The following is a 20095-nucleotide window of genomic DNA, read 5'->3' as shown; positions in this document are numbered from 1 at the left end:
GATAATGGGCCAAGGAAGTAGTGACTTCAGTAAGGAAAAAGTTCTGGTGATTTATTTTGAAGTCTACCTTAGATATATAAAGAAAGTTGTGTAATTGCAAATGACGAAGTTGGCAGCAAGTAAAATGTAATGAGTTGTTATCTGAAAATTTTAAAGTATGTAAGTTCTGGGCTATAAACAGTGGGGTGCTGGAGCAGATTAAGCATATCTCCTTCCAACTGATGTTCAATGCAAGAATTTAATACATGTAAATCTACAAATCAGAATTTTTTGTTTGTTTTCTGAGAATTGGCTGTTAAACAGTTACGACACACAGCCAACTATAAATTCTAAGACATGTCTATGGAAATCGGATGGCTGGCTAACATGAGTAAATAAAGAGAGATGCTGAGTTATTACTTAGCTCATCCACATTACAATTTTAAATTCTTGATCATAATAGGAGGACTTAGTGTGAAAGAGTTCAGTGTCAATATTTTCAATAAATTACAATAAACAAATATTTGATAACTTAAATAAATATATGTAAATGAATTTACAGCCTACCATATTGTAAATAAAGGCCTGAAGCTGGATAGGGAGCAATAATGACTAGATGACTGTATATATAGAGAGACTATATATATGTAGAGTATTACGATTATAAAGAGAGTATTACATATATAAAGAAAGAGTATTAGGATTATATGGAGTGGTATTGTAAAGTGAGTATGACTGAACTCACGTATTGATACTGAGGTACATGGGATGTAGGTGAGAGGCAGTCCTGAGAAGCCACAGAGTAAAGAATATGCCAAAAGGAAAGGAGATTTAACTGGGAATAATAGATGGAGTAAGTATGCAGTAATGAGATCAACTACACATAACAATATTTATCTATCAGAGAATAAGCTTTACAGATGGTTAAGACAGGAATTTAGTGTGTGTGCTCATTTTCTTAGACGTGAAGTGGGGAAATGTGGGCCAAAGAGAAGAAGCCAAGTCTAGGTGGTAATGAGTGTATGAGATTATGAAGGTCAAGGGACTCTTACATTTTAGTGGTAACAGAAACCTAATTAAAGAAGCATAGATGGAAAGTTTTTCATAGGAATTAATCTCAAAAGCCCCAGTAGATGGAGATCTTAAGTGTCTCTAGAACCTTATTTAATTGTGTTTCTATAGCAATCTGCAAAGGGGTTGTTTGCTTCCTGAGCAATCTGCGCACATTGAAAAGACAACTGTCTCTGATGATTGCAAGAAACACCGAGTTTTAGAAGAAGCCATCTGTGTCTTTAATTGATTTTATTCCCAAGGAAGTTATGACCTTTGTTATTTTTTTTTTAAAAAGCCAGCAATGAAACTAAGTCATTTTCCATCTCTGATTATTTGCTCTAAGAAATGTGGACAAGCTCTACCAGAAAAGTAAGATAAGCAATTCAAAGAGATCTATCTTGAGTAGTAACTACCTGCTAGAACAAACGTTTCATAATGTGTGCCCTCTGGTATTGTTTGTCTGCTCACAACCTCACAGTAGCCGCTTTTATTAACATTATATTGTTTTGCTCTGCACTTACACAGCCTACCCCTCAACTAAGAATTGAGGGAAACCCCCATACTGCTTTGCTGTGTCTCATTCTTCTTTTTTCTAAGTGCCCTATCTCCCAAATTCCAAATGCTTCAGCAGCCACAAATTCTGATCCATGCCTCCTTAGCTCAACAGAAGAGCAAAGTTTTGCTTTGGGAAATTGTTCACAGGCCATTGACTGAGGTAATCGTAGGGTTCATCTCATGAATTTACTTTCTTTTAGCAATTGCCATCTTAAAATGTCTGTTTCCCATGACTAAAAACTGTGCCTCATATATTTTGCTATTTTTGTAGCTGCTGCTAGTAGGAAACCTAGCATAATAATTATTCTGTCATGTCTGAAAAAAGATGTTCTTTACATTTTGTCTACTCTTACACTATTCATTCCTAAAATGGAAAGATAAAATCTTGAATGATAATTATAAATTTTGTCTATTCAGTCCTGTACTTTGTCAGTTTTTATTTTATGTTTGAAAGTTCTATTAAGCATATCTTCTTATATGATTACTGTGTCTTTTGGAAAAAGTGGCGCTTTAATAACTGTGAAATGACCCTCTTTATCTCTAGTATACCATTTGTCTTTAAATATAGTTTTTCTAATATAAATGTAGTCACATTTTCTTTTTTATAACTAGTGTCTCTATTACATACATTTTCCCTATCCTTTTACTTTAAAAGTATCAGTGTCTTTATATTTAAAATGGAGCTGTTGACGATATCACAGAGTTGGGTATTGCATATTTTAATCTACTCTGACAATCTTGCCATCTAATTTTGAATTGGGAGTAAATTTACATCTAATGTAACTATTAATATGATTAGATCTATTTATACTCCTATTATTTGTTTTTTACTTGTTTCCTGTATTCCTTGTTTTCTTGTATTTTCTATTACTTTTGGTTTGCATGATTTTAAAATTTTTGTTATTTTTTTCTCTTCTATTGGCATATAGTTATGTGACTTTATTATACTGTTTAAATGACTGCTTTTTGAATTAAAATTAAGAAGCAGAAAGAAAAGGCAGCAATAAAAGGAAAGTAGAATAAAAGTTTATCTAAATCAACTTTATTTCACATTTTATATAAAAGTTTTATTTTCAGTGGAAATATTTATACTCAAATCATATCCAGTCGAAGCCTGTATTTTTCTTCAGTTACAATTGTAATTAAAATGTTTATTCAGTATTGTTTAAGGATAAAGCATAATTGGGATAAGCCAGGTCTCTAAATCACAGAATTTACACTAAATAATTATTTAATCTTGGGCAAATTTTTTAACTTCACTTGGTATCAGTATCCTTATCTTTAAAATGAGGATAATGGTATTTGGTACATACCTCACTTATTTTAAGTTCTCTTTTCCTGATTATTTTGAATGACTAAGTTTTTAAAATCAGTAATTCAACTAATTCAGTATTTTTTTATCCTTTGTCTGGACATACTACTATATTTCTTTGCCTCCCACCATCAGTTGGTTTTCTAGGAATCACTATATAAATGAACTTTTCCCAATCTAATTTGAATTAATATTATATCACTTTACCTATCATATGCATATCATTTCACTTATGAGAAACAGTGAGTACCTCTGTTGATATCCATCAATCTCTATTCTATCACTGTCTTGTACATCGATGTTAATTATAAATCTCAAAGCATATTTTATTATATTTTCATTAAATAACTCAATTTCTTGATTTAAATAAATCAAAAAAGAGAAAAATAGTTTTTACATATACACACGTATTTATTATTTTTGCCTTTCTTCTTCCTGTAAATCTGAATTTTCACTTGGAATAATTCTCTTCCAGTCGTAAGGGCTTTTCTGGTATGGCTTATCATGCAGGTCTGCTGACAACTGATTGTTTTTCTGAATCTGTAAATAATTTGAAACATATAAGTTAACAAGATATATTCACAATGATGCCAGGATGCTTACATTTAGTATGAAATAAATAGTATAATTTTTAAACCTTCACAAATAGACTATAGGAAATTATCAGGAATAGACAACGTAGGATATTACTAACTAATTTAGAAGGAGTTTATGCCAAGTTGATATCCTGAACACATAAATATTTATGAAATCAGTCATTTATTTGGGGCTACAGGATTTAGCTTTCTCTTGATCATGCCTAGTTATCTGTTATGTGTGTGACAATATGAAAATGTGCACAAGCTGCTTCTATTGATTTATTGTCCAATAAATAATTACTGTTCATCACTTATTGATTATATTCTTTCATAATCATTTCACTTATCTCCTATTTGTGGTATCAGTGTCACTTTTAGAGCCTGAACAATTCACACACAAAAGCTAAAAGTCAGTTTTACAGACAATATTCAGTGTCACACACTCTGTCCTGGCTTGTCTATTTGCATATGACAAAAGAATGTATTATTCTGGTTACCAGCATTAACTCTTGTGAGTATATTGAGCAAATCTCACTAAAGAGGCAGTTGAGGCTATTTTAACTGGTCATGTGAGGTTTCAAATGGTCTCATGTCAGAAATACTTCATGACAAGAGCCAAGACAAGGCACCTGGAGACAGAACACTCAGGATCCAGATTTCCAGGTGGAAAGGAGTCTAAGGAAGCACTTTCGGCAGCTATTCATATTTTTTTAATTCCTCTTGGTGTCCCTAGTTCTACTAGTGAAAATTACTGCTGGCACTTGTTTTAGCCAAAAAGAAAACAGGACAATGAAAAATACAGAAAAATAAAATAATAGATGTTTACTCAAATATTATTTCCTCAAGGAAAGAAGCTTCATCTTTCTCTCATGTTATCACAGCTATTAAAGTAGAAGGAATTATTGACAATATTCGATAAGTCAGTTTCCCCAAATGTGTTTCTCAGAATGAAGAAGTTTAAAAAATATATCAATTTAGGTGTGGATAATGGCCTTTACGTGAAGCATGAAATAATTCTGTGTGTTCTGTCTACAGGGATCGCCAGAAATCATAGGAAGAGAAATAATCCTCCCAACAAGGGTTTCAGATGTATTAGTCTTCATTTTCTTTCAGAGTAACTAGCAAACATGAAAATAACTGGGAAATTTTAAAATGTCCCATGGGTGAAGTCAGAAGTAAAGATTTACTTTACCGGGATTTCTGTGAACACTGAGAGCAACTGATTCTCTTCTGTTCTTAAAATGACAGAGAGATTAAAAAGTGTGTGCCAGAGTACAAAGGCTTAATTGGTTTTATTTTTATTAGCATTTAAACAGTTTTAAGTGATATTATAAATCTGAATAATTATACACAATCATTTACAGCATAAATATAAATAATTTAAACTAGAGTCTATTTTTAACTATTAATAGATGCATAAAAGTATATAACATTTGACATAATATCTTCATGTTTGTTTGCTTTCAAATAACACATAAAATTACGATAAAAGTTACAGACAAAATTAAAAAGCAGTAAACTAAAAGGTTTTATTGCACACTTGTTTTTTTCCTATTGTGACTGTAAAGATTTTTCTTTATACTAACTGACCAAACAACAGGTCCTACAATTAAATTAAATCAAATTTGACCTCCATGTCACAAAAACACTCCTATTACTATACTATTTTATATTAAGTGGGTCTCTTTAGGAACTAAGATGTCTCCTACCACCTGAGTTCACCATAAAAAATAACTTATTCATTCTGTATGAAGTATATTTTGCCAAAATTATTAATATATAAACATATTAATAGATAGATGGATAGATATAATTGATTTGCCAAAATTCTCTCTTTAACCTGCTTGTGTCCTTGGAGCATCTTAGATCTGTAGTTTGCTATCTGTCATTAATTTTGAAAAAATGTTACCTAATATTACTTAAAATATTGCTTCTTTTTCAATCTTTCTTCTTTTTTTAGTATTTCAGTTATGGGTCTATAAAACCTTTAAAGTTATCTCATAGTTTATGGACATCCCTTCATTCTGCTTTATTCTTTTCTCTCCTGTCAGATACAAGAAAAAGTTCTTCTTCAAGGTTTAGCTTGTTTAGTTTCCTTGTTCTTTGTTCTCTACTTTCAAGGCAAAATGTTCTTGCTCTTTGTGCCTCCCTGTCTTGGTTTCAGTAAAAAACCCTTCCGTCGGTCCATATCTATGGAGTCCACATCTGCTACCCACTCTATAAATTACCCCAACTGTCACAATGTCCCTTCCCCCATGAAACTGTCCTTCTTGCCAATGTAACCACATTCCTGCGCTTTTCAAGTTAGCCAACCAAGTTTAGCTTAAATTGTGCAGTTCAACTCCAGCCAATGGATGCAGGACACAGTAGCAGGGACAAGCTGCATTAGAAATAAAAACCCCTTCCCTCCTTTGTTTGGTGTGCTCTCAGAGTGACCAGATCTGTGAGAAGCACCCTTCTGCAGAAGTAAATTTGCCTTGCTGAGAAATTCTTCGTTTAAGTGCTTGTTTCCTTTGCGACTCCAAGCTTTATTTCCAACAACTTTGGGGATCCACCTGGCAACCCATTCTCCTCTGAGGTGGGGTCTCTGATCATCTCTCATGAGGAGACACATCCCACTGCCTCGCTTTGGTGGCCACAGGGGTAAGAGATCAAGACCCACCTGGCGTGATGAATAAACCCAGACACTCAGCAATGCAGGAAGAGAAGGCCCACAAATATAATGTGGCAACCAGGTAACTCTGTGCACAGACCAAGGTAAGAAAAGCCATGGGGACAGTGAGGTATTTCTTGATGAGGACCAAGGTAAGAAAAGCCACGGAGGTCATGAAGTATTTCTTGGTCAGGACATTCCAAGGCAAGAAAAGCCTTGGGGGCAGTAAAGTATTCCTTGGTTGGGACATCAAGATACCTCCAGTTGGGCGGGTTAAGCCTCTAAGACAAGGGAAGTAAAAAAATTCCTAATATGAGGGATTAAGCCTCAGCCAGTCTTTAGAGAAGAGAGGGCAAGAAATCCCTAATATGAGGGATTGAGCCTCAGCAGCCTTCAAAATAGAAAATACCACAGGTAAATACCCCAGGAGATAAAAAGGGTCAAGGGGATAATAAAATTCCCCCGACAGTCCCCTAGACCTCATGCTAAAATAAAGGAGGGATAATGAAAGGACTGAACACAAGAAAAAAAAACAGCAAATGATAAATCATAAAATATTGTTGTTTCATTTGGACCAAATGACCCATCCTCAAACCCTCAGTTTTCTGGCCAATGTTTGGGTCAAATGAAGATTGGATTTGCCAACTTTTTTTTATTTTTATTATACTTTAAGTTCTAGGGTGCATGTGCACAACGTGCAGGTTTGTTACATATGTATACATGTGCTGCGTTGGTTTGCTGCACCCATTAACTCATCATTTACATTAGGTTTACCCCTCATGCTATACCTCCCCCAACCACCCACCCGATGACAGGCCCCCACGTGTGATGTTCCTCACCCTGTGTCCAAGTGTTCTCATTGTTCAGTTCCTACCTATAAGTGAGAACATGTGGTGTTTGGTTTTCGGTTTTTGTGATAGTTTGCTCAAAATGATGGTTTCCATATTCATACATATCGCTACAAAGGACATAAACTCATCCTTTTTTGTGGTTGCATAGTGTTCCTTGGTGTATATGTGGCACATTTTCTTAATCCAGGCTATCATTGATGGACATTTGGGTTGGTTCCAAATCTCTGCTATTGTGAATAGTGCTGCAATAAACATACGTGTGCACGTGTCTTTATAGTAGCATGATTTATAACCCTTCGGGTATATACTCAGTAATGGGAATGCTGGGTCAAATGGTATTTCTAGTTCTAGATCCCTGAGGAATTTCCACACTGTCTTCCACAATGGTTGAACTAGTTTACACTCTCACCAACAGTGTAAAACCATTCCTATTTCTCCACATCCTCTCCAGCATCTGCTGTTTCCTGACTTTTTAATGACCGCCATTCTAACTGGTGTGAGATGGTATCTCATTGTGGTTTTGATTTACATTTCTCTGATGGCCAGTGATGATGAGCATTCTTTCCTGTGTCTGTTGGCTGCATAAATGTCTTCTTTTGAGAATTGTCTGTTCATATCTTTTGCCCACTTTTTGATGGGGTTGTTTTTTTCTTGTAAATTTGTTTAAGTTCTTTATAGATTCTAGATATTAGACCTTTGTCAAATGGGTAGATTGCAAAAATTTCCTCCCATTCTGTAGGTTGCCTTTTCACTCTGATGGTAGTTTCTTTTGCTGTGCAGAAGCTCTTTAGTTTAATTAGATCCCCTTTGTCTATTTTGGCTTTTGTTGCCATTGCTTTTGGTGTTTTAGTCATGAAGTCCTTGTCCATGTCTATGTCCTGAATGGTATTGCCCAGGTTTTCTTCTAGGATTTTTATGGTTTTAGGTCTAACATTTAAGTCTTCAATCCATCTTGAATTAATTTTTGTATAAGGTGTAAGGAAGGGATCCAGTTTCAGCTTTCTACATATGACTAGCCAGTTTTCCCAGCATCATTTATTAAATAGGGAATCGTTTCCCCATTTCTTGTTTTTGTCAGGTTTGTCAAAGATCAGATGGTTGTAGATGTGTGGTGTTGTTTCTGAGGGCTATGTTCTGTTCCATTGGTCTACATCCCTGTTTTGGTACCAGTACCATGCTGTTTTGGTTATTGCAGCCTTGTATTATAGTTTGAAGTCAGGTAGCGTGATGCCTCCAGCTTTGTTCTTTTGGCTTAGGATTGACTTGGCAATGGGGACACTTTATTCATCCCATATGAACTTTAAAGTAGTTTTTTCCAATTCTGTGAAGAAAGTCATTGGTAGCTTGATGGGGATGGCATTGAATCTATAAATTACCTTGGGCAGTATGGCCATTTTCACAATATTGATTCTTCCTATCCATGAGCATGGAATGTTCTTCCATTTGTTTGTGTCCCCTTTTATTTTGTTGAGCAGTGGTTTGTAGCTCTCCTTGAAGAAGTCCTTCACATCGCTTGTAAGTTGCATTCCTAGGTATTTTATTCTCTTTGAAGCAATTGTGAATGGGAATTCGCTCATGATTTGGCTCTCTGTTTGTCTGTTATTGGTGTATAAGAATGCTTGTGGTTTTTGCACATTGATTTTGTATCCTGAGACTTTGCTGAAGCTGCTTATCAGCTTAAGGAAATTTTGGGTTGAGACGATGGTGTTTTCTAAATATACAATCATGTCTTCTGCAAACAGGGGCAACTTGACTTCCTCTTTTCCTAATTGAATACCCTTTATTTCTTTCTTTTGCCTGATTGCCCTGGTCAGAACTTCCAATACTATGTTGAATAGGAGTGGTGAGAGAGGGCATCCCTGTCTTGTGCCAGTTTTCAAAGGGAATCCTTCCAGCTTTTGCTCATTCAGTATGACACTGGCTGTGGGTTTGTCATAAATAGCTTTTATTATTTTGAGATACATTCCACCAATACCTAGTTTATTGAGAGTTTTTAGCATGAAGGGCTCTTGAATCATATCGAAGGCTTTTTCTGAATCTACTGAGATAATCATGTGGTTTTTGTCTTTGGTTCTGTTTATGTGATGGATTATGTTTATTGATTTGCACATATTGCATCCCAGGGATAAAGCCAACTTGATCTTGGTGGATAAGCTTTTTGATGTGCTGCCGGATACAGTTTGCCAGTATTTTATTGAGGATTTTTGCATCAATGTTCATCAGAGGTATTGGTCTAAAATTCTTTTTTTGTTGCCTCTGCCAGGCTTTGGTATTAGGATGATGCTGGCCTCATAAAATGAGTTAAGGAGGAGTCCCTCTTTTTCTATTGATTGGAATAGTTTCAGAAGGAATGGTACCAGCTTCTCTTTGTACCTCTGGTAGAATTCGGCTGTGAATCCATCTGGTCCTGGAGTTTTTTTGCTTGGTAGTCTATTAATTATTGCCCCAATTTCAGAGCCTGTTATTGGTCTATTCAGCAATTCAACTTCTTCCTGGTTTAGTCGTCAGAGGGTGTATGTGCACAGGAATTTATCCATTTCTTCTAGATTTTCTGGTTTATTTGAGTAGAGGAGTTTACAGTATTCTCTGGTGGTAGTTTGTATTTCTGTGGGATCGGAGATAATATCCCCTTTATCATTTTTTATTTTGTCTATTTGATTCTTCTCTTTTTCTGCTTTATTAGTCTTGCTAGCGGTCTATCAATTTTGTTGATCTTTTAAAAAAATCAGCTCCTGGATTCATTGATTTTTGGAAGGGTTTTTTGTGTCTCTATCTCCTTCAGTTCTGCTCTGATCTTAGTTATTTCTTGCCTTCTGCTAGCTTTTGAATGTGTTTGCTCTTGCTTCTCTAGTTCGTTTAATTGCGATGTTAGGGTGTCAATTTTAGATCTTTCCTGCTTTCTTTTGTGGGCACTTGGTGCTATAAATTTCCCTCTACACACTGCTTTAAATGTGTCCCAGAGATTCTGGTACGTTGTTTCTTTGTTCTCATTGGTTTCAAATAACATTTTTATTTCTGCCTTCATTTTGTTATTTACCCAGTAGTCATTCAGGAGTAGGTTGTTCAGTTTCCATGTAGTTGTGTGGTTTTGAGTGAGTTTCTTAATCCTCGTTCTAATCTGATTGCACTGTGGTCTGAGAGACAGCTTGTTGTGATTTCTCTTCTACATTTGATGAGGAGTGCTTTACTTCCAACTACGTGGTCAGTTTTGGAATAAGTGCAATGTGGTGCTGAGAAGATTGTATATTTTGTTGATTTGGGGAGGAGAGTTCTGTAGATGTCTATTAGGTCTGGTTGGTGCAGAGCTCAGTTCAAGTCCTGGATATCCTTGTTAACCTTATGTCTCGTTGATCTGTCTAATAGTGACATGGGGTGTTAAAGTGTCCCACTATTATTGTGTGGGAGTCTAAGTCTCTTTATATGTCTCTAAGGATTTGCTTTATGAATTTGTGTGCTCCTGTATTTGGTGCATATATATTTAGGATAGTTAGCTCTTCTTGTTGAATTGATCCCTTTACCATTATGTAATGGCCTTCTTTGACTCTTGATGTTTGTTGGTTTAAAGTCTGTTTTACCTCTGCTTTTTTTTCCCTTTCCATTTGCTTGGTAGATCTTCCTCTATCCCTTTGTTTTGAGCCTATGTGTGTCTCTGCACGTGAGGTGGGTCTCCTGAATACCGATGGGTCTTGACTTTTATCCGATTTGCCAGTCAGTGGCTTTTAATTGCGGCATTTAGCCCAGTTACATTTAAGGTTAATATTGTTATGTGTGAATTTGATCCTGTCATTATGATGTTGGCTGGTTATTTCGCACATTAGTTGATGTAGTTTCTTCCTAGCATCGATGGTCTTTACAATTTGGCATGATTTTGCAGTGGCTAGTATCAGTTGTTGCTTTCCATGTTTAGTGCTTCCTTCAGGAGCTCTTTTAGGGCAGACCTGGTGGTGACAAAATCTCTCAGCATTTGCTTGTCTGTAAAGGATTTTATTTCTCCTTCACTTATGAAGCTTAGTTTGGCTTGATATGAAATTCTGGGTTGAAAATTCTTTTCTTTAAGAACGTTGAATATTGGCCCCCACTCTCTTCTGGCTTGTAGAGTTTTTGCCGAGTGATCGGCTGTTAGTCTGATGAGCTGCCCTTTGTGGGTAACCCAACCTTTCTCTCTGGCTGCCCTTAGCATTTTTTCCTTCATTTCAACTTCAGTGAATCTGACAATTACGTGTCTCGGGGTTGCTCTTCTCGAGGAGTATGTTTGTGGTGTTCTCTCTATTTCCTGAATTTGAATGTTGGCATGCCTTACTAGGTTGGGTAAGTTCTCCTGGACAATATCCTTAAGAGTGTTTTCCAGCTTGGTTCCATTCTCTCCATCACTTTCAGGTACACCAATCCAACGTAGATTTGGTCTTTTCACATAGTCCCATATTTGTTGGAGGCTTTGTTCATTTCTTTTTACTCTTTTTTCTCTAAACTTCTCTTCTCACTTCATTTCATTAATTTGATCTTCAATCACTGATACTCTTTCTTCCACTTGATTGAATCAGCTACTGAAGCTTGTGCATGCATCATGTAGTTCTCGTGCCATGGTTTTCAGCTCCATCAGGACATTTAAGGTCTTCTCTACACTGTTTATTGTAGTTAACCATTTGTCTAATCTTTTTCAAGGTTTTTAGCTTCCTTGCGATGGGTTTGAACATCCTCCTTTAGCTCTGAGAAGTTTGTTGTTACCGACTTTCTGAAGGCTTCTTCTCTCAACACCTCAAAGTTTTTCTCCTTCCTGCTTTGTTCCATTTCTGGCAAGGAGCTGCAATCCTTTGGAGGAGAATGGGTGCTCTGGTGTTTAGAATTTTCAGCTTTTCTGCTCTGCTTTCTCCCCATCTTTATTGTTTTATTTACCTTTGGTCTTTGATGATGGTGACCTACAGATGGTGTTTTGGTGTGGATGTCCTTTTTATCGATGTTGATGCTATTCCTGTTTGTTAGTTTTCCTTCTAACAGTCAGGTCCCTCAGCTCCAGGTCTGTTGGAGCTTGCTGGAGGTCCACTCCAGACCCTATTTGCCTGGGTATCACCAGCGCAGGCTGCAGAGCAGCAAATATTGCAGAACAGCAAATATTGCTGCCTGATCCTTCCTCTGAAACTTCATCTCAGAGGGACATTCAGCTGTATGAGGTGTCAGTCGGCCCCTACTGGGACATGTCTCCCAGTTAGGCTACACGGAGGGTCAGAGACCAACTTGAGGGGGCAGTCTGTCCGTTCTCAGAGCTCAAACACCATGCTGGGAGAACCACTGCTCTCTTCAGAGCTGTCTGACAGGGATGTTTAAGTCTGCAGAAGTTTCTGCTGCCTTTTGTTCAGCTATGCCCTGCCCTCAGACATGGAGTCTACAGAGGCAGGCGGGCCTCGCTGAGCTGTGGTGGGCTCCACCCAGTTCGAGCTTCCTGGCCACTTTGTTTACCTACTCAAACCTCAGCAATGGTGGACGCCCCTCCCCCAGCCATGCCTGCAGCCTCCCAGTTGGATCTTGGACTAGCAGTGAGCAAGGCACCGTGGGCGTGGGACCTTCTGAGCCAGGCGCAGGATGTAATCTCCTGGTGTGCCATATGCTAAGACCTTTGGAAAAGCAAGGTGTTTAGGTAGCAGTGTCCCGATTTTCCTAGTGTAGTCTTCAAGGCTTCCCTTAGCTAGGAAAGGGAAGTCCCCCGACCCCTTGCACTTTCCAGGTATGGCGATGCCCCGCCCTGCTTCAGCTCACCCTCCATGGGCTGCACCCATTTTCTGACCAGTCCCAATGAGATGAACCAGGTACCTCAGTGGGAAATGCAGAAATCACCTGTCTTCTGTGTTGATCACATGGGGAGCTGCAGACCGGAGCTGTTCCTGTTTGGCCATCTTGGAACAGAAGCCCTCGGATTTTTCAACTTTTAATAGAGTATGTCAATGACAAAAGTCCCATCTCCCAGGAGGAAATAGATGATGTCCTGTGTTGGTGGAAAGGACCTGTCCTCCTTTATCCCTTAAAGGCTATAGGGGGCAAGCCAGAAACCAACTCCTCTGAAAGGAGTGAGGTTTCTACCCCCAAACAGCCCACTAACATCTAGAACCCAGTAGACCACCTGCCTCCGCCAAATCCCCTGCCCCAAGCAGACACACAGGAATCCCCTCACTCAGTTCCTCCAACATATAACCCTGAATCAATGCCCCATGCTTCCCCTAGCCACACGCTTGAGCATGTGCCTCCCTCAGGAAAGCTCCAGTGTGAGATAGAACAATGTAAAAAGGATATCCAAAACTTCCCTTTCCCCTTCACCTCTAAGGAATCAGCCCCAACCCTCTCCCCCTTAAGGGAAGTGCCCCTTAGAGGAGGAGGTATTGGCTTTGTAAAATACACCCTTAACCAGCTCAAAAGTCCAAAATTTAAAAAGAACTCAAGCCATTGTTAGGTAACCATTATGGGGTAGCAGATCAAATTAATCCATTTTGGGGGCCACAACTGTATATTTGGGTGGAGTTAATGTCCATCCTGGGCATCCTCTTTTCAGGGGAAGAAAGAAGCATGATTCGCGGGCCCACTATTGTAGTCTGGAAATGTGAACATCCTCCTGGTCAAAATGTTCCTGCAACAGATAAAAAATTCCCAGCCCAAGACCCCCAGTGGGACAATAACGCAGCTCAACAGAAAAATATGAAAGACCTTAGGGAAATGATAATTAACAAGATTCAGAAGTCAGTTCCCCTGATCCAAAACCTGCCCAGAGTATTCGATATACAACAAAGGAAAGATGAAGGACCCATAGAATTCTAAGACAGACTTAAAAAAATGAGAAAATATGTGGGCCTAGATATAGAAGATCGTCCAAGGCAAGGAATGTTAAAGCTTCATTTTGTTACTGATAGTTGACCAGACATCTCAAAAAATTGCAAAAGAGAGAAAATTGAAAAAAATAAATCCATAGAACTTCTAAGGGAAGCTCAAAAAGTATATATAAGAAGGGATGAGAAAAAACAAAAAAAAAAGCAAAAATTATGCTCTCTACTTTCCAAGAGGGGGTCACAGAAAATAGAGACCACCGATACTACTCTCCATCACCCAAAGGCCCACATGCATCTAAACAAAGTATCCAAGGGCCCAGGACTGATAAAAAATTTAAGCCCCCACTTGCCAGGCCATACAAAGAGCATAAGAAGGCAGCGGCAGGGAACCCCAAAAATAGGAAGAGTGGAAGGACAAAATAAATGTTTCAAATGTAGAGGAGTAGGTCATTTTAAGAGTGAATATTCTGAATGAGAGAAAAAGAAAGAAATCATTCCACTTATGACCTCTGAAGAAGAATAGGGAGGTCTTGTCTCAACTACATCAAGAAACCCACTGGGGACCCCAAGCTATGTGTGACGCAGTTTCCAGAGCTTATAGGTGTATAGGAATCTATACCCTAGCCAAACAGGTTACAAACAGTTGCTTGATATGTAAGAATACTAATAAGCAAAGTTTAAAAATTCACTCCTCTGGGGAAGGGATCCAGGCCTAATGCCATTCCAAAGTGTTCAAATTGACTACACTAAAATGCCCCCAGTTGGTCACCTGAAGTACTTATTGGTAATAGTAGACCACTTTACTCACTGGGTAAAAGCTATCCCCTTCTCAAGTGCAACCGCCAGTAACGGAGCTAAGGCATTAATTAAAAAATCATACCCAGGTTTTGAGTAACAGAAAACAGTAATTCAGAGAATGGAACTCATTTCACAGCACATGTGATTAAAAAGTTAGCCCAGGTGCTTGACATAAAATGGGAATACCATATCCCTAGGCATCCATCTTCCTCGGGAAAAGTAGAAAAAAATGAACCACGCTCTAAAAAGCCACCTAACAAAATTAGTCCTAGAGACCCGTTTACCCTGGATTAAATGTCATCCTATTGCCTTGTTAAAAATCAAGACCACCCCTAGAAAAGATATCATCTTGTTCCCTTATGAAGTGATATATGGGCTGCCTTATTTACATCCACCACTGACACTCCTACATTTGAAACAAAAGATCAGTTCCTCAAAAATTATATACTTGATCTATCTTCCACTTTCTCTTAAGTCCAAAAGTCTCCTAGCACAGGTGCCACCCCTGGAGATCACGTCTTTATCAAAGGGTAAAAAGAAGAAAAACTCGAACCAGCTTGGGAAGGACCTTACCTAGTGCTCCTGACCACTGAAAGCACAGTCTGAACAGCAGAGAAAGGATGGACTCATCATATCTGAATCAAGAAAACGTCACCACCTACAGAATCATGGGCCATCATTCCAGGGGAAAGCTCTACCAAACTAAAGCTAAGAAAAACCTAACCCTCTTATACCTACTATATTATTCTGTCACCTTTCCTCACTTTACAGCTAGTCACCTGATTATTAATGTAACTAGATCAAGCCTACCTTACGTTATCACTTTTGATGCTTGTCTCATTCTGCCCTGTGGGGATCTCCAAAACCAAAGAAAGCTATCCTCTATTGACAAGTATCTCTGCCCCTCTAGAATAAATAAAACTGCCTATAATAGTGACACTTGTACCAAAATTGCATGAAGCGCTGAGTGAAGGTTCTGTTATGGCTGGGGAGATGTAATCTGGACCACCAAATATCAGGGCTGGACCTCCCCGAGAAGAGACTGCATTGATCGAAAACCCTAAATCCACTTTACCAAAAGAGTAACTCCCTCTAATTGTCAGCTTCATCAGTGTAATCCTCTGCAAATCTCCATCACTGTCCCCACCTCCACCAACACTAACCCCACTCTAAGTCACTTCTATGGCCTAAGAGCTAATTTTCAATCCGGGACAGACCCAATAGGATCTTTTAAAATAAGCTTCATTGATCCTCCACCCCCTTTCCTTTCTCCTTCCCCAGAACCTTCTCTTGATCAAACTGCTGTTATTTCCAATAACAAAACCTTAGTCAACATTGTAGAAATTAGAGATTTAGAACAAACTTTATCAATGGAAACATGATATGAAGATACAAATGCCTGGTTGGAATGGATTAAATATTCTATTCACAAATTAAATAAAAGTGACTGTTATGCTTGTACAGCAGGCAGGCCAGAAGCTCAAATAGTCCCTTCCCACTTGGACGGTCCTCTGACCAATTGGGCATGAGCTGCATGATAAGTCTCTTTCAAAACCTCATATCCTGGGGTAGTAAGGTGTGCAAGACTCTCTCACTACTATTTCCTGAAGTCAAAGGCTCTGCCGGCCAGCCCCTGATAGCCATCATGCCCACAGCCTCGGATGTTAATTTTACCTCATGTCTCTCACGAGAGGGGGGAGAAATTGACATCTCTCAGAGACCTAAAAGAGTGAAATGAAACTAAGACTTTCCAGTCTAGCTGCCCTTGTTCACTCCCGAGCAGATGTATGGTGGTATGGTGGAGTTCTATGCTAAATAATTGGAGCAGCACTTACGCTCTAGTCCAATTGACCATCCCTTTCACCCTGGCATTCCTATTCTCACAGTAAGCAAGAAAATCACCACTGAGTTAGAAGAAGCACCCCACCCAGATCATTTAACACTCACATTTACATAGATGCTATTGGAGTCCCATGAGAGGTCCAAATGAATTTAAAGCTCAAAATCCAATAGCTACAGGGTTTGAGTCCATGTTGTTCAGGTGATCAACAATAAATAAAAATGTAGATTGGACAAATTACATATATTACAATCAACAACAATTTGTTAATTGTTGGTATAATCCTTATACCAAGGATGCTATTAAAGGAATCACTGAACAATTAAAACCCATCAGTCAAATGGCTTAGGAAAATAAAATAGCATTAAACATGATACTAGCAAAAAAAAAGGTGGAGTCTGTGTTATGTATATTTATCCCCAACAACACAGCTCCAATGGAACAATTACCAAAAACTTTACAAGGTTTCACCTCACTATCAAATAAACTGGCCAAAAATTCTAGGACAAATGACCCCTTCACAAGTTATATGGAAAGGTGGTTTGGTAAATGGAAAGGGCTCATGTCCTCAATCCTAACCTCTCTTGCAATTGTCATAGGTGTACTTATAGGATGTGCTATCATAACCTGTGCCTGGAGATTAATACAAAAACTTATTAAAACAGCTCTCACCTAAAACTCCCTCAATTCCCCCCTCCCTATTCAAATGAACATTTTCTTTTAAAAGGCCAAGCAAAACAACAAAGTCAAGAAATGTTAAAAAGGTTTGAAGAGGAAGACTTATAAAAATTAAAAAGGGGAGATTTTTCAGATACAAGAAAAAGTTCCTCTTCAAAGGTTTAGCTTGTTTAGTTTCCTTGCTCTTTGTTCTCTACTTTCAAGGCCAAACTTCCTTGCTCTTTGTGCCTCCCTGTCTTGGTTTCAGTAAACAACTCTCCCATCAGTCCTTATCTACAGAGCCCACATCTGCTAACCACTCTATAAATTACCCCTCCCATCACAACAGCCCTTCCTGCCAAAACTGTCCTTCTCTCCAGTGTAACTGCATTCCTGCACTTTTCAAGTTAGCCACCCAGGTTCAGCTTAAATTGTGTGGTCCAACTCCAGCCAAAAGAGGCAGGACACGCTGGCAGGGACAAGCAGCTTTAGAAATAAAAACCCGTTCCCTCCTTTGTTCAGTGTGCTCTCAGGACGACCAGACTTGTGAGAAGCACCCTTCTGCAGAAGTAAATTTGCCTTGCTGAGAAATTATTTGTTTAAGTGTCCATTTTCTTTGCAACTCCAAGCTTTAGTTCCAACATCTCTCTTTCTTTGCATTTCAATTTGGGAAGATTCTATTGACATATCTTCAAGCATAGTGTTTTTTCCTCATGTCATTCTACCAGAGAGCAAATCAAAGTTGTTTTCATTTCTGTTACTTTTAATTTATAGCATTTCCTTTTGATTCTTCTTTAAAATTTCTGTTTCTCTGCTAAAATCATGAATTTCTTCTTGTATTTTTTCTACTTTTCCCATTACTGTCATAATATTAAACATGGTTATTTGAAACTCCCTGTCTGATCATTCCAAAGTTCATGTTATATCTAAATCTAATGATGATGCTTATTTTGTCCATTAAGGTTGTGTTTTGTTTTCCTTTTCTTTTTAGCAAATTTGTAATTTTGTTTTTGTTTAAAGGTATATATGGTGTATGGTCTGACAGTATTACATAAATATGGTTTATATCAGTTACTATTGTTTGGGACAGAAGGCAGGAAAATTCTAGACAGGAAAAAGTGGGGTACCTGGCAAAGCCCACCCTCAAGCCTAGAACTGTAGCCCAAATTGAGGACATGTATTCCTGTTTTCCTGCTCCAATGGTTGCCTTTTCAAAAACCACCCATGTTCCTCCCTGCCCCCCATGCTGTATCCATAAAAAACCCAGGCTCCACTGTCAGAGAGTAGAGATGGGGAGAAGAGAAGAACCAGCTGAACATCAAAGAGAAACAGCCTGACTTTGGAGGGACAGCTTGATGGCAGGACTTTGGAGAAGAGTCGGCCAGAGACAGCTGAACTTCAAGGGAAGGATACCTTCCCACTCCATCTCCTTTCCAGCTGAGAGTCACTTTCATTGGCAATAAAGTCTCCACATTTACTATCCTTCAATTCATTCACATGACCTGAGTTTTCCTGAACCCCGAACGAAAGATTGGTTGCCATGGGTGCAGATGCTAAAGGCTGTCACACTGACCCTCTTTCCTCACTGATGAAGAGCAACCACCTCACATGAAAAGGCAGAGGACCCAGTGAGCTGTTTAACACTTAAGCCATCTACGGACAGCAAAGCTAAAAGAATGCACTGTAGCATTTGCCTTCTAGGGCTTTGAGGATCATGGGTACTCCCTGCCTAGATGCTACCATGGGGCCTGCATGGAATTTTGCTCCTGCTGATGCCCAGAAGCACTTGCCCCAGCTCCTGCATCCACTCATCTGCTTGCTTCCCCTCCCGTGAAGGCTTGAGAGCTGCAGGCTGAGCAAGTGAGGCACCCTTGTGGCGAGGCCCACGAAGGGGTCAGGGAAAATTTCCTGTGTCACTGTTACATCATATGTAATAGTAACTGACATAAATAGGCCTTTGTTGTGATGTTTGTTGTTAGATTGGCTAGTTGTTGCTCTGCGTTCAATATTTGCTATAGCTTTAGGTACCAGAGGCTTCAAGTGCTTTTGTTGCTATCCCTCTTTTTAAATCTTCATATAATCATTGGGCTTCCTTAAGGCTCCCCCTCAAATAGAGGTGGCACCTTGCAGCTTTTTCAGCTGTAATCCACTGTTGTTATGACGTAATGATGATGGTGCGGTGGTAATGTGTGCAGAAAGATAAGTATTCTATAATCTTATAATTAAATTTCTGTTTTTTAGTGAGCCTGTATCCCTGGGCTGTGACCTTCACAAATGATTCCTCTTTTAAGTAAGAGAGGAAGGCTAGAAGGGTCTGGAATGAGGGAAATGCCTTTCTTCCAGGTAAGATAAAGACCTTTATCCTGGAGCATAGGCTTCGTTACCGGAGAGTTATCTGGTAACGCATTTAACAAGGGTTACTCTCCCTTCCCCTGAAAGAGCCATAAGGGGAACTCTCTTGGCTCTTCACCTTGAAAACCCTAGGGAAATTCCTGGAGAAAAAACTCATGAATGTCTAAGGCCCCTTCAAACTGTGACCATAGCAGTTTCTTACTGTCAAGCAAGTCCATACTTAGTTTCCAAAAATGTATCAGAAAACTCAGCTCTCTGAGGAGTCCAGGAAAAGTGATCAATTTTCAGATCGCTTAGCTTTATAATGGGAGTGATGATTTCCAAACTCTTTGCATATCAGACCTAAAAGAAGAATCTATTCCATAAACATTACAAATTCTCCTGCAAAAATGTCAATATTTGAACTTATAGTAGCTAAATAGAAAGAGACAGACAAAAAGAAGGAACATAGGAAGTAAATACAATTTTTTTAAAATTATAGTTTAAACAGAACAAAATTTGATAGAGATATGTATGGATGATTAAATAATTATAGTACAAGAAGGTTATGAATGTATACTGAGTAATAAAATAGGCAGTGTTTTATTTAAAATATCATCTCGGTTTGCATATGACATAAACTTGTATATAGGAAATCGTTAAAAATTCAAGAAACTTT

General features: G+C 38.5%; 1 long non-coding RNA gene across 3 annotated transcripts in view; it reads right to left on the bottom strand.

Moving 5' to 3' along the window:
- Window positions 1-3286: 3286 nt before the first annotated feature.
- LOC107975187 (uncharacterized) overlaps window positions 3287-20095 on the bottom strand; it is a 167648-nt gene continuing 150839 nt past the window's right edge. For all 3 annotated transcript variants that reach the window (XR_008548554.2, XR_008548556.1, XR_001718499.3), the window contains exon 12: window positions 3287-3439. This is a non-coding gene — a long non-coding RNA (uncharacterized LOC107975187). The remainder of the gene's footprint in view (window positions 3440-20095) is intronic.

This window comes from Pan troglodytes, chromosome 5 (assembly GCF_028858775.2).
Source record: "Pan troglodytes isolate AG18354 chromosome 5, NHGRI_mPanTro3-v2.0_pri, whole genome shotgun sequence".
In the NCBI taxonomy this organism is placed as follows: domain Eukaryota; kingdom Metazoa; phylum Chordata; class Mammalia; order Primates; family Hominidae; genus Pan; species Pan troglodytes.
This window is presented reverse-complemented; position numbering and strand designations above follow the sequence as displayed.